The following is a 16,158-nucleotide window of genomic DNA, read 5'->3' as shown; positions in this document are numbered from 1 at the left end:
GCCAGCTTGGGTACCTACAGTTAGAAATTTAAATCCACATTTGGGGACCTAAATAGCAGTGGCCTGACTTTCAAGGTGATGAGTAGCTGCAGCTCACATATAATTAATCGAAAGGTGGGGCTGAGCAGCTCTGAAAACTAGGCCACTTCAGGTTAGGTGCCCAAATAGGGATTTGGTGCCATATTTTTTAAAGATATTTAGGCACCCAAAGTTGCAGATAGGCAGCTAGTGGGATTTTTAAGGGAGTCTAACTATCTCTTAAAATTTGGGCCCTTGGTTCCCTAGCTTTAGGTGTCAGGATTTGTGTTGGAAGCAATCTTTTAACTAACTGGATATATTTTGATTACAAAATCCCAAATGTTCCACCATTCAGGCCTTGACCTTGAATGACCTTTGTTTACTGCTACCTGACTCCCAGGATTATGCCAGTTTAACTCTACTAGAGTAAAATTGGAGTATTATAGTGGTGAATCATTACATGCAATTAAAGCTTGACTTTCATTCTATAGAATACTTCAAAAGTTACTATAAGTAAAAATCAAATTCACTTATGTTTCTACTTTGTTTCCCCCCCCCCCCACAAGTTCCCTTATTCTTATTTAATTTCTTTCTCTCTGTGATGCTGGTTAATGCAGCATTAATTATCTGGAATCACCTCTGAATTGGTCCTACTGTCCTTTTAATGTTTCATTCAGTAGGAGAGGAAGACCTATATTGCTGGAATTTAATATCACTGTTTTTATAGATATCCTGTTCTTCTCACAAAGTGCTCCTTTGTTAGTCATTTTGTGTAGTATTTAACATATTGTACCAGTAGCCAGCACAATATTATCAAGAAACTATCGTCTCTCCCTGACTGGCCATAGAACTAAAATTAAATATACAGGCCCCACTGAATGAATTTAAAAGTCTCCTCTGGGTGGACCTTAATCCATACTTCACTCATAGAATCATAGAAGATTAGGGTTGGAAGAGACCTCAAGAAGTCATCTAGTCCAACCCTCTGTGCAAAGCAGGATCAACCCCAACTAAATCATCCCAGCCAGGCCTTTGTCAAGTCGGGCCTTAAAAACCTCTAGGGATGGAGATTCCAACACCTCCCTAGGTAACCCATTCTAGTGCTTCACCACCCTACTAGTGAAATAGTTTTTCCTAATATCCAACCTAGACCTCCCCCACTGCAACTTGAGACCACTGCTCATTATTCTGTCATCTGCCACCACTGAGAACAGCCGAGCTCCATCCTCTTTGGAACCTCCTTTCAGATAGTTGTAGGCTGCTATCAAATCCCCCCTCACTCTTTTCTTCTGCAGACTAAATAAGCCCAGTTCCCTCAGCCTCTCCTCGTAAGTCATGTGTCTCAGCCCCCTAATAATTTTTGTTGTCCTCCACTGGACTCTCTCCAATTTGTCCACATCCTTTCTGTAGTGGGAGGCCCAAAACTGGATGCAGTACTCCATATGTGGCATCACCAGTGCTGAATAGAGGGGAATAATCACTCAATCTGTTGGCAACGCTCCTACTAATGCAGCCCAATATGCCGTTAGCCTTCTTGGCAACAAGGGGACACAGCTGACTCATAAGAATGTGTTGAGCCGAATCTGTTTTTAGTCCACACTTTCTCTTTTCATCTCTGACATTCCAGGCTCAGTTCATTCCCTCTTGTACATGAAGCCTGGAGAAAGCTTTTTCACCAGAGTAAAAATCTCTGACAAACAACCCCTTGACCCTGTAAAATCCTTTTAGTGAAACTCAGCTTCACATAGAAGAGTTATAATAAGGGGCTTTCTGAATGGTATCTTCCTAGTAATGATTTTGTAACAATTTTATGATGGTACTAGTGACTGTGAGAAACACTGTGTTGTCTTTTCTAGCACATTGAAAGCTCCCCCCACCTTTATAGATTTATAAGAGGGTGATTGACGATTCTGCTAGGCTGAAACATGATATAGAGACGCAAGCCTGGAAACAATTTTTTCAAAACAGATTTTTATCTATAGGAATGATTTAATCTGTTTTAGAGGCTGATTTGTGGTATTATAAATAGAACTAGAGATGGACTCTAACAAGATCTAAACTTTGCAGTTAGCTCTTTGTACTTATAGAAACACTGGACCACATCCAAACCCAATATCCAAGCTATGGAAATCTGGATCTGAACTATCTCGTCTCAAAAGAAATGTTATATTTTAAGATAATTCACAGGCTTTCAGTCAACATGTGATTGTGAATCTTAAATCTTGTTTTGCTTTTTGATTTTTTTTTAAAGTGTTGGATTATTAACATTGTTGTCTGGCTGGAATGCACATGCAGAAGGCTAGGAAAAATCATGTTGCCCAACACCCATATCTGGAAAAGTGACAGCTACTGATTGATGGCCTGCTGGATTTATTGCTGACTTGCAGTTAAAATGCCTGAGTGCATTGACTGACGGGTGTTCCCACCCTGAAGCTGGCAATGAATGCTTGCCTCTCCACATGAGCTTTCTTATAAATACCACTATGTCTATGCTGCAGCTGGGAGCAAGTCTCCCAACACGGATAGACAGATTCGTGCTATAGGGTGACCAGATAGCAAGTGTAAAAAATCAGGACAGGGGGTGGGGGGTAATAGGTGCCTATATAAGAAAAATCCCCCAAATTTGGGACTGTCCCTATAAAATCGGGACATCTGGTCACCCTATCGCACTAGCACATTAAATATAGCAATGTGGACATTTTAGCTCATGCTCTCAAGTCTACCTGATCCTGCAGACTTCAGAACCTGATTTACAGCCTGAGCCAGAATGTCCACATCGCTATTTTTAGTACGCTAGCTTGAGTCCTGCTAGCATAAGTCTATCTACCCCAGCTGCAGTATAGATCTACCTTAAAGGGCAGAAGAAATGGTTGATTTTCCCACTTGCCTAGCTATTTTACTAAATCCTTCCACAGGCTCTGTTCAGCCAGTCATATCCCATACAGAGAAAGTGAGCATGTGCAGTCCCCAAAGTACAGAATGGAAAGCAGCTGTTGTTTGTTCCTTGTAATGCCATTGGAGGCCAGGAAGCAGTTTTTGTTTTCAGTTCCAGGTTAGATATGCCAGTCACTCAATGCACCCAATGCTTTAAAATGCAGATCAAGCTTGTCCTTAAGGAATGAAATCACTACACAAAATATACATCTATTATTCTTCCACTTTGAGATCACTTTGACACTGGGGCTTTCCAGACTGTTAGGAGAAATTTCCTACTTTCTTTGTTGGCACCATAGCCCTCTCTTTGCAATCCTCTCCCTAATGTAAGTTTTGCTTTCAATATCTCTCTCCCTTAATGTGCACTCATGCTTGGGAGGTCCTGTCACAACACACTCCAGGGTTGTGTCTGAGTAAAGGTATTGTACCCAAGCAACAAGGAGTCTGGTGGCACCTTAAAGACTAACAGATTTATTTGGGCATAAGCTTTTGTGGGTAAAAAGCCTCACTTCTTCAGATGCATCAGAAGTGAGTTTTTTTACCCATGAAAGCTTATGCCCAAATAAATCTGTTAGTGTTTAAGGTGCCACCAGACTCCTTGTTGTTTTTGTGGATACAGGTTAACACGGCGACCCCCTGATACTTGTACCCAAGCAAATATAGAAACGATAATGGCTTGCTCCTAAGCTGGTTGAAAGTTTTCCATCAAATATTTCTCAGCAGAAAATGGCCTTTGTTTTCTAAATATTTTCCTTTCATTCAAAATTTTCCATTTTTTTCAGAAACACTAAAGAAACCCCAATTTTTTGTTTTTGTTGGTTGCTGTTTTTTGAAAGCCAAAAAATGAATTTTGTTTTTAAATCAATACAAAAATTCAGCTTGCAGGTAGTTTTGTTTTGTTTCTTCGTTTTGGTGAGTGATTGTTTTTTGTAAAAAAAATGGCATGAAATCATTTGAAGAATGAAATTATTTTGAAATGTCCCATAGAAAAACTATGACCAACAAAAACCCTGACATTTTATGACTAGCTCTACTTAGGTGGGGCTGGGCCGTGCCGGGACAGGGGCAGGGCGCCTCTCCATGGTGGTGGCAGTTCCAGCAGGGCTGGGTGGGCCAGGTCAGAGGAGAGGTGCCTATCCATGGCCTCAGCAGCTCCAGTGGTGCTGGGCTGGGCCAGGGGAGGGGTGCCTCTCCCCACCCTTGATAGCCTGCTCCATGGCCTCATGGCTTAGAGGATACTTAGCTTCATGGTATGGATGACAACACTTAAATTCATGGTAGCTTGTTCCAATGGTTAATTACCACCACTGTTCTACTTTGGAGTTTTCTGACTTCAGCTTCCAACTTCAAAAACAGACTCCAATGAGAAACTGCAGAATTGGAATTAATTTGCAAACTAGACACCATTAAATTAGGCTTGAATAAAGACTGGGAGTGGATGGGCCATTATACAAAGTAAAAACTGTTTCCCCGACTGTTACTCACACCTTCTTGTCAACTGTTGGAAATGGACCATCCTCATTATCAATACAAAACCTTTTTTTCTCTTGCTGGTAATAGCTCACCTAATATCTCACCTTAATTAATTTCTCTCATTACAGTTGGTATGGCAACACCCATTTTTCATGTCCTCTGTGTATATATATCTTCCTACTGTATTTTCCACTGCATGCATCTGATGAAGTGGGTTTTAGCCCACGAAAGCTTATGCTCAAATAAATTTGTTTGTCTCTAAGGTGCCACAAGTACTCCTTGTTCTTTTAACCTCCAAAGACTGGATCGCGTTAAAACCATTGTCTCCAGAATTAAAGAGCCCTAAAGTACCAGATATGTTCTCCTTATGGAGGTACTTGTAAGTCACAAACATATAGCCTTTTAACTTTTCATCTTTGATATTTTCTGTATGAAATCAAATGGCATTACAATATTTATAGTCATTTTGGTCCTTGAGATAAAGTGGACAAAATAGATAATGAGATACCATTACTGGACATATATACATAAGTTTCCAAGCCAAAATATTTTTCTTCCATGTACTGGCAGGTTATATAAATATTTTCGTTATATTTTGTGCATTGCACCATAACTGTTTCCATTTTTATGGGTTTTCAGTATCTGAATAAGGCTCATTTAGGGACCCAAAGCTTTTATTCCCCTTTCCCCATAATTTTCTTTTTATGTAAAAGGCTTGCTTTGTTACTCTGTCATGCACTGGGAAATGCTTTTGAATGCTGTCTTATTAAAATGTATTTAAATTGAATCCCTGTTAATTGCTCATATCTTCTCATATTGAGTATTTTGTTGGTGTTGAATGTTAGAATTTCTTGTTTTATCCCTTTGCCAGTAATGTTGCTATTGTTCCATCTATCTTGATTTCTGTCACATAAGACTGTGTCAATTTGACTAAAATAAATCTTCAAAATGAAAGCTGCATTTTTTTTTCATAGAGGTCCTTTGAGTATTGGGTTTTTGTTTAATTGTTATTTAAGTGTTCCTGAGCTAGATAATATCTTTTTCTAATGTGAAGCAAGGGGGCATGTATCTACAATATTTACTCCTCAGGGAATTCTGCACCAAAAAATACAAAATTCTGCACCAAAAAATACAAAACTCTGTGCCAAAAAATGCAAAATTCTCCATATTTTATTTTTCAAAATAAAGCAATATAATCACACCAGTTTGACTGATTTGGGTAATTTATTTACACTACCATACAGGAAAAAAAATCGCAATAACTGTTCAGCATTTCCTAAACATGTGGAAGTTAAGTTACAAATATTTGGTAAGCAATACCATGCATTCTAGTTATAATCCTGGATTTTCATTTAAGTTACATTACTTTTATTTTGGTGTTTGATGTTCTGCAAAGTAGAATGTCACTTTAAATTGCTCAGACTTTTACACATGAAAGTCAGGGGCAGCTCCAGGCCCCAGCACGCCAAGCGCGTGCTTGGGGCGGCAAGCCGCGGGGGGCGCTCTGCCAGTCGCCATGAGGGCAGCAGGCAGGCTGCCTTCGGCGGCTTGTCTGAGGAGGGTCCGGTGGTCCCACGGCTTCAGAGGACCTCCCGCAGGCATGCCTGCGGAGGGTCCGGTGGTCCTGCGGCTTCGGCGTGGGACCAGCGGACCCTCCGCAGGCAAGCCGCCGAAGGCTGCCTGCCTGCCGTGCTTGGGGTGGCAAAATGCCTAGAGCTGCCCCTGATGAAAGTCATACAGTTTTGCTAATCATTGTTGGGCATTTTTTTAAAATGGATAAATAAAATAGATCCTGAGCTAAAAGAATGCGGATCTATCCTCATTGTGCCTCCCTTGTATTTGGAAAAAAGCGAGAAAGCACATAGACCTTCCTAGCTGAGGATTCCATTACTGTCATTTACAATAAGGCTACTTTACACCACTCTGGCAAGGTAAGGGAGCCTTAATCGACAAAGAATGGGAACAATTAACTAACAGTGGGAACATCAGCAGCCTGCCTGCTTAGTTGTTACATTTCTGCTCTGCCTCAGGGACAGAGCCTGCTTCACACAACCCTACACCTCTAAGCAAGCGAGAGGAACAGAGTGAATCTCTCTCACTCTTCGCATGCAGGCACACGCCCAGCCCCATCCCCTAACGTCTCTCCACAGACGCACGGATGCACGCCCAGTCTCCCTCCTCCCCCTTTCCCTCCCCCTCGGTGATCTGTTCTCTGCTGCCAGCTGCTCCCAGCAGACATGCCTGGACTGCCTGGGAAGGGGCATGTGTTCCCCACAGATGTCTTGGCTCCCCCATTTTTCTGTGGGAGAACCAAGAAATCTGCAGAAGGTATGAATTCTGTGCCCCCGCAGGAGCGCAGAATTCCCCCAGGAGTAAATATTTCCCCGAAAGCACAGAAATGGGGAGCTTTGAAAATGTACATTGCAGTTCCTGGTCATTATTGGCCAGATTTCCAAAAGTGCTGAGCACCCAGAAGTGCCATAGACATTTGATCTGAAATGTCTTTCCAGTTCAGACTGCACACTTCTTAGGGCAGGGACTGTTTTCCTGAATGTTTTGTTTAGTACTTTCTTCACCTTGCTTGGCCTTGTCCTGTTGGCTATGGTCAACAGTGCAGCCCCATAAAGCATATGTGATCAGCACAACTTTTAAAAATTGGCTGGCCAGGCCTGACGTTCTTGATATTGAAACTGGGGTTTTCTTTCTCTTAGAATAACTGCCTGCCATAGCTGACAAGCCCCATCAGCCTGGTAGAGGCACAGAGGTGAAATGACTTGCTAGGAATAGAGCCCAGGTCACCCAAGTTCCAGTCTTGCATGCACTTGACTGTATCATGTGCCTCCCCAATCACTTTGCTCAACTAGTGAATAATAATTCATTTGATTTTAGAGCATTATCATTAGGTTGTAAATTAGTCTGATCACATCCTCAGTGGGTAATTTTGAAAATAAAATTAATGAACCAAATTCTAACGTTGGTCATATACATACTTTGCTCATTGACTTTAATGAGAATTGTCCACATCACTAATGTTGCAGTCCTGCGACTTCTTAAGGCCTTGCTTTGGCATGCTCCCATTCATTTCAGTGGGACTTTTCATGTGCTTGAAGTTAAGCATGTGCTTAAATACTTCCAGGATCCAAGCCTTGTCTCATTATTATTATCATGGTGGCAGCCTCACTTCATGTTCAGAACTGTTCTCATGGCATTTGCATTGTATTTAGTGTTTGCATTAAAGAAACAAATTTGTAAATGATTTGGGTACAAAAATATCCAGACACAAACGTTGCCTTTTTTTATAAGGTCCGTGACTTTTGCCTTTTTCACTATGTCACACTCATAATTCCATAAAAAAGGCATGATAAAATCATAACTCTAATATAATCATCAAACTACCTGTTATATCTATATCTGAACAGGTAAATGATGGGGAAGTTTCACATTTCCCTGATCACTGCATACAATAGTAGCTTGGGTAGCCTGGGAGGCAATTTTGGGTAGCCATCCAAGTATCCAGGGGGCCCATGTGGGCTTGTATTCAGGCAGCTACCCCAAGCCAATACCTGTGCTACCCCAGTTACACTGCTATTTTTAGTATGTCGGTTCAAGCAGAGCTAGTGTGGGTATGTCTGCATATACCTGGAATCATACACCCAGCTTCAAGTGTAGACACATAGCGTTTGAATCACTCTAGTCAGTATTATCAGACATTCCTAATCCTAGGTTTTAATCTCCTTTTATTTGTGTTTTTTTAATGTACAGATGAATTTGGGTATGTGTGACACAGAGGCTCACAAGTGCCAGATGGCAAAGGGTTCATTATTATGCATCAGCAACTCCTTATAGGCCTGACAAACTCATTAGCCCCAGCACATTGCTATCATAGTATTTATCTATAAAGATAAATGAGATCTTAAATGAAAGCCAGGATCACAACAAACCTCACAATCATTGTGAAATGAATGTACTGGTGATATTTTAAAAGTTATATCTATGTACTGATGGTCCTTATATTTTGTATCAACATGTTACTCCCCAGCAGAGCTGACAAATGGATTTTTTCCAGACAAGAGATAAGTTGCGTATTTCTCTGACATATGTAAATTAAGCATGGTAAATCAAACAAAATGGTAGCTAATCCACATACAGAGTAAGCAAGGGGATGGGAAGACACCGAGATTAAACCAGAGGCAGCTGTCCTATCTCTGGGATGCAAAGACAATGAACTTTGGGGTATAAGAGAAAGGCAAAATAATCCTTTTTTATCTTGCACCTTGAAGAAGTAATTGGACAGTGTGATTATATTCCTGAAAAAGGGATCCCAATCTGACCTTTTTGGAAATGCTGCTAGGAGCTTGAGATGAGAAACTGCTTTAGACAAAGCAGCAAAGAGTTCTGTGGCACCTTATAGACTAACAGAAGTTTTGGAGCATGAGCTTTAGTGGGTGAATATCCACTTCGTCGGATGTATTCACCCACGAAAGCTCATACTCCAAAACTTCTGTTAGTCTATAAGGTGCCACAGGATTCTTTGCTGCTTTTACAGAACCAGACTAACACAGCTACCCCTCTGATACTTGCTTTAGACAAGTTTTCTAGCCTGCTAAAGTTAAGTTTAGACTCAGAAATATTTTATACCTCTTGTTTTATATGTAACCATTTGTTTCCACTGACCTTTCTAAGTATCTCATAAATTTTAATATTTGATAATAAATTTATAATTGTTTCACTAACACCACAGCACTGAAATATATTTTTATAAAGGACCTGATACTGAGTTGTACCAAACTGTTCCCTTGGGAACAGTGAACCTGGTCATCACTGTGAGTGTCAAGTGACAGCTAATGGGCACTACAGGGGCATGTTTCAGAGGATCCCAGATGCTGGGGTGCAACAAGGCAACGTAAGGACTGGCAGAGCCCTGAGGCTGTTGTCTGAGTGTCTAACAGACTGGGGGCATCAGGGAGCTAACATCCAGTTTAGCACCAGCAAGTCTCACTGAGGCAGGGTGATAACACAGTAAATCACAGTCCTGGGTACCCTAAGAAAGTGTCACATTACATCATTGGTGTTTTTTTGTTTGTTTGTTTTACATATGATCAGTAAAAAACAGTATAATCAAAATTAAAGATTTTTAAAGTCTCCTCGATCGTGATGGACAATGTTCCATTGTTCAAATTTGGATATTATTCATAGACGGGAAGTCCAACTATTTAAATGGCATTTGACTCCGCAGGTATATCCACCCAGATCTGGGATAAACCCTCCACACTCTCCTACAGTTACATTGCTGAAGTGATAGGGAATCTACAACCTTCCTCACATCCTTTGGGAGACATTTCCACAATCTAATAAACCTCAATGCTAGGAAATTTCCCCAGACTTTTAAACATTTTCATTACTTCAGTTTAAATCCATTGCCTTTAAATAATCTTTAAACTATTTCTGTTTCCTTTGTTCCAAAATCCAAATCCTGAACCCACTTTCAGAGGCATATTTAGTGCTAAACACAGGGGGGAAATGGTATTTTCACTCACTGATGACTTCAAGCTGTGAAATAGCTAAATATGGAAACTCTGCACTAGGACTGTCTGGAAAACAATCATTCCTTTTTAGTAAATAAGTAAATAAATTGATGTTTCAATATTTGTTTCTGATCTTCATTAGAACAAAAATGAGACCTTTTGAAATTTTTCATGGGAAAAAAACACAAGAGTCTCTCTCTCTCTCTCTCTCTCGCTCGCTCTCCTGTTGGGGCTGTTAATAAATATAGTAATTAAATATTCATTGGGCCAGTGAGAAAGAGGCTTCTTCAATTGCCTGGTGGTCAAGACTCTCACTTGGGATATGAGAGACCCAGGTTCAAGTTCCCCCTCTGACTCATGCACTTGGTTATTCTGGAGTGAGTTTCTCTCAATTCCCCTATGGAGCTGAGAAATCAATACTTTTTTGTGAAAATTTTTGTTTGACAAATTGGCACTTTCCAACAACAACAACAAAATGTTGTTAAAATTCCTGATCAGTTCTACTCTGCAATTCTCTGAATACTGTGAAGAGAGCTACGATGGGTCACTGGACAGAATAGTTTGTATTAATACTATGAATATTTGTGGAATGTGGCTACATGGGTCCAAAGGTCTAATGCATTTTAGTGACATACTTTCTCAATGGGGGAACTGGTGGCTCCCATTTCCAGAGTGAACTGTTACTATTTAAACATTATGCCTGTCCCCTAAAAGAATAGAAGGAACATTTGTTATACACAAGGACTTGCTTCTTCTAGAAGAATGAAAGTCAACACAATGCACCATGAAGGGTGGGTGAGCAATGGATTCATGCATAACACAAATCTATAAGGGCTATGTTAGAGCAGAGTAGTGAGCTGTATTTTTCTCATGGATCTCAAACCCTCACTTTGTTTCCTGTCCTCTCCAGCAGCTCACATTTGCACTTTCACTTGTTCTATAAACTGAATGAGAAATTCACTGACAGAGGGGTCTCATAGACCTGTTGATTACTCTGGCTGCTTTGTTTCTCTTCATGGGTTTTGTGCAGGGAGGAAATTTATGTGCCAATGAATTTAATTACAAAATAACGAGTTACGTTAATGGGATTCTAGAATTCAGTTCTTGTTCTTCAGTACCATTCCCTACCTAGAATTCTACTAAAAAAGAGCATTACTGTATAATCAATTAACAGTAACATAAATTAGTAGTGGTAGTTTGGTTTATGGAAAGCCCAGCTACAATTCTGGGCCCCAGCATAAACTTGGTGAACTGGACAACCTTTATTGCTTGAGGAGAGGATGCTTGAGTTCTTCACTCTTATTCATTTACTAAGTGTGATATTGAATTGATTCTTTAGAGTCTTTTTATGTACCTGTGTGTGGAGGAAGAAACTATTTTTAAACTATCAGTTGGTGGCTGAAAGATGCCTTGCATTTCAATAGAATGCCCCACTTACTAGTTTTCAAGGTAAATATAATATGTAATAAACAATATTTGTATCACTTGCTTTCGGATATAGACAGAATGGAAGTTCAAAAGTTTTAATTAAACTACAAAGCTTCTCAAGTATCTCTTACATCCTATTTTGTATAATAGTTTAATGACATTGGTATCACTTTCAGCTTCTAGATTCCACTGTATGTTTATTCTCCATAATTGCGCTATCACTAAATGCTGAAGATAGGCTCCTACTTTGAAGAGGGTGACTGGAAAACTCATTTAATAGTGAGTAGTTGAATGTTGAATATTAAGGACACCCGATAAGGACATTCTATTACTACAAAACTGCTCTTGATAGGATTTCTACAATTTACATTGATTTGAGGATTCTAGTGCTAGAGTAATGTATCACTGCTGTGTCAAACAAAAACACATAAATGTGTGATGTATTCATTACATGCTTTCACCACTCTAGCTGCATCTAAAGCTTTAATAAGATGAAAAAAAAATGTGCAGTTCTTTCAGCAGGGTTCCTATATGCAAAAAAGACTATAGGATCAGCTTTCTTAATGGATTTCCTTACGTAATTTTATCTTGGCTACTGCTGGGATGTATTATTAATGTGTTGTGACATTTCCTTGTTACTAAATTATCTTGTTTGCTAAAGACCTTCAACTGTAAGTTATGTTGATCTTTATATAATGTCCCATTTAAGTTCATGTCCAGATTATTTTGTATATTCATTCATTAGCTGCTATATTTCCTTTATCAACAGGAGGAGGAATCATTTTGCTGGTGTGTTTCTTGGAACCTTCTTTTTATTTGTAGCAGTAATGAGCACTGGAACTTTGAGGTGCACACCAGTGTGATTATATCTTTCTGTGTTTCCTTTCACATGGAGTAAAGCTTGATGGAAGATAAATACATAGCTTTCTGCACCCATTATCTCCTTAGGTTTCCCAGTGAAATTACACAGAAATAAGGTCAGGAACAATACTGAGAAACAGATATCTTGTAGCCAGAGACCAATCAAAAGAAGAAAGTGCCCCACCAGCAAGGTCCAGGATCAGGACCCTGGTGAGAAGCCCTGCACTGGGAACAAGGAGCATGCTGTCCAAGGTGCTGTCCCCGGACCCTGCTTTGGAGCTTCTATTTTTTATATCAATTGTTGGCTATTGAAGTCTCATCCTTTCCCCTTCTGGCTGCTGTAAGAAAGGAGAGGGTGGGGGAGGGTTCAGTATTGTGCTCTCCACTTTCATAGCCACTCTTGTTGGTGTGCTGCTCCACTGCTCTGCTGTGATGACCCCAGGGGAGGCCAGATCCACCAGACATTTGCCACCAGCCATCAGCATGGCAAAAACTAGGCAGAGCTGACCTGAGAACTGGTTCCAATATTTTTACCTGAACAGATTAATTATACAACTCAATTATAACTCTCTATGGCCTGAAGTTCTCAGACACTTAGTGATAGCACCTTGAGTACCATCTTTTGGATGGCAGATTGCTACAGAGGTACTTGAACACCCTACCTATAAGAAAACGTACGAGCCAGCAAGAAACACAATACTTACGTCCATTGCAGAAATCATTACAAGTAGATTAGAACTAAGACACTACATTGCTGGGAACCCAGAAATAACCAAGTGCTCTTTGTGGAAAAAATATTCCCTACACTGCTAGATTTAGAGGGGCCCCTTTTTATAATGATAAAGCTGCCCAAATCCCATCAGGAACACATCAGTGGAGTAGGATGGTGAAGGTCCATGTTCACTGTATATCCATGTCATATGTGCAGAAAAAAATCCTGTTGGCATTGGGAGGAACAGCTGCTGAAGAGAGCAGAATATACAATAATCTTGAAGGCACATCAACCTGCTCCACTGACTGTAAAGTGAAGATAAGTTTTTATGCCCACACATTAATTGCCTGATTAAGCCACAAAGAGAAGAGCAGACCTCTGTTCAGAAAGATCTGGCCATTTCATTCTCCTTCCTTTCCAGTTTCCTTATAATCTCTAAGGATAACTATATTTGGGGGTTACACAGCTTCAGTTACATGCTTACTAGAAAAATATACAGAGCCAAAGCAAAGTTGCTGAATCAGAGGAGGAGGACTGCAATGGGTTAGAGTTGCCAAATGAGTCTGACTGACTTGTACTTCTTTCTGAACCTGCACTTGTTTCTGTTCTCTTAGGGTATATTAAACACTGTTATGCACTGCAGATTAAATATGTTGGTTTTAACCCTGTTAAGTTCTGTTTGATATCATTGTGCCTACTAAAACATTGCATTACTGATGTTGTGATTTGCAGTAATAAAGTTACACTCTGGTTATACATCTTTTAAACTATTGCAGCATATGCTCCCAGAAGCCAAGGGGATATTAAATAATGAGAGAATTAACTTACAAATATTAGATCACTGGAAGTGCCTGCAAGTTAGTCTGACGGTGTCACTCCCTCTTGTGCTGTTTGAAATCTTTATGCAAAATATGTATATGTGCCTATGTACTTTTAATTGTAAATGAAGAAGAGCTTTTTGCTGCTTCATGAAGTTGGCTTCTATAATGGAACCTATTGGTAATTTAAAATACTTAATGCTAACATATGAAGCAAGATTCTAAGCTAGTAGCAGTAGCATAGCTCCAGTGGTTTCAACAGAGCTATATCGATTGACATCAGCTTAGGCTCTGGCACAAAAACATAAAATACAGTTTATTATAGGGATGGGCCTAGATACTCTGGAACTTTGAGTCTATTTGGAAATGAGCTTTGTAGTGTGGGCCTGTCTCTGACTTATTGTCTTTTCTTAGGTGGCCAAGACATACACACTTACCGAAAAGCATTTGAAACACATCAGTTGTTTCACAGAACATACATACGTCACAATTCCTGTTTTCAAATGTGTTTGGATAATTGTTAGAGGGTCATCATCATGCTTCTAATAATAATTCTATGTGTTTTGAAAGATTTCAACTCCCTTCATCCATTCACTCACAAATGGAGAAGACATTATCAGACTGAACAGCCACTCTCCCTGTTTAGTTCTAAAGTGATGCCTTGCTTAGTGCTATTCAATCCTCATTCTATGGAGTTCAGAATACATTCTCTACTGTAGTAATCAAAGACAAATCTGACTTCAATTCGCATCTGCATTTCAGTTGTAGGTGCTTATACCAGTAGTGAATATGAATCATATTATTTACTTTCAATAAAACTGTCAGATGGTTATAATATATTTACCATCTATATTGTCATTGCAATTATATTATATTATAATATACAAAACCATCTATATTGTCATTGCAATTTGTCCCAAATGTTATCTGTAAGGATAAATTGCATGTAGTCTCTTGTACTGGCCATAGATAGGTAGACAGATAGATACACAATACCATTTCAAATGTAAAAACACAAGGACAAAATCAGAATAAAATGGCTGTATGTGCTATCAAAAATATTTTGGTGTAACAAGATGATTTTTCTTTATAAAGTATGAAATCAAGTGAAGCTCACCTAGCTTAGGGTTTCTTCTCTGTCAGCTCAAAACTCATTGCAGGTCCCCTGGATGATTCACTGAGGTAAACAAACTTTTTGGTGGGAGGGGGCTGTTGTAAACAAAATGGAGCCAAACTCTGAGGGACCGTTATCCAGTTTATGTTTGAATGAAAAGCATGAAAAACTCTCTGATTTCATCCAGATAAATCTCAGTCAATTTTGCCGTTTGGTTAGTTTGGGTTTTGGGGTTTTTTGCTTTGAGTTTTTGGGTCCATTCAGACCTAAAGTCGAAAGTCGAAAGCTCAACTCCAGACATTGGAGCCATTGAACAGGCCAGATGATCGATTGATGGGGTATTTTGACTGTAATTCAGGAGAACTGAAATTCTGTTCCAGGCTCTCCCAGTGGTCTGATAAGCTGAGCCCAGGGCACCTCAAAGGTCTCACCAGGTCCCTCTGAAAATCCTCAACCTATTCTACCTTGAATTGAAAATGTAGAGGAAACTGTGACATGAACATTGCAGAATGTCTTGCATACATTTTCATCTCCAATGTGATTTCTGTTTGACAAGGCCCAATATAAAAGTTGATAATTAACTACGTTTGTTGGTAGCTGCACCCTCCTTCCTTATGTTAAAAAAAGGTGGACACAGTATAAGCATTTGAGAGGCATTTTTTTATTATTTTTTATTACGTTCTGGTAGAGCTGTCACTATGAACTAATTTTGTATTAAAAAAAGAAAGATGCTTCAACAAAGGGGCTGATGGGCATTTTACTATTTATATCCCAAAGGAATATCTTATTAAACTAGAAGAGCTATGTCCCTTATGACCTTTTTAATAAAGTTTGAAACTATGGAAACCTGGCCACCCAAAACATAGAACCATGTCATCCATGACCCAGATGTGGGGGCCGCAAACAGTCTTGATTGACCCTAAACTTTTATGGCTTGTCCAATAAGGGCAAATCAAGTCCTCAGCTGCTGAGATCTCCCTAGGCAGCAATTCAGTGCAATTCTACTGTGCAGGGAGGGGAGAGCTGGATTTACAAAGGCCACACAAAGAAGGTGCATGGAATGAATGCTGCAGGGGCTCCCTAGCAGAAATGCTCAAGTCTCAGGTGGAGGAACTGAGGAGGTGGGTCAGGGAAGTAGGGCCAGGAAATCTATCACATAACTGATCTGCCAATCTTCTTACAGAGACATATAGCACAAGTGTATTTGGACATGGGAGGGCTACTTCAGCCATGAGACAAACTGTGATTGGCTCCTACCCATAGACATAGAAGGGA

At 39.8% G+C, this 16,158-nt stretch overlaps 1 long non-coding RNA gene across 1 annotated transcript in view; it reads left to right on the top strand.

Moving 5' to 3' along the window:
* Window positions 1–14,493, top strand: part of LOC120391046 — a 33,796-nt gene extending 19,303 nt beyond the window's left edge. The window contains exons 2-3 of the long non-coding RNA XR_005591215.1: window positions 11,555–11,657; window positions 12,148–14,493. This is a non-coding gene — a long non-coding RNA (uncharacterized LOC120391046). The remainder of the gene's footprint in view (window positions 1–11,554; window positions 11,658–12,147) is intronic.
* The last annotated feature ends 1,665 nt before the right edge of the window (window positions 14,494–16,158 follow it).

This window comes from Mauremys reevesii, linkage group 1 (genome assembly GCF_016161935.1).
Source record: "Mauremys reevesii isolate NIE-2019 linkage group 1, ASM1616193v1, whole genome shotgun sequence".
Classification (NCBI taxonomy): Eukaryota; Metazoa; Chordata; order Testudines; family Geoemydidae; genus Mauremys; species Mauremys reevesii.
The sequence above is the reverse complement of the archived record's forward strand: the minus strand, read 5'-3'. Positions and strand labels throughout refer to the sequence as shown.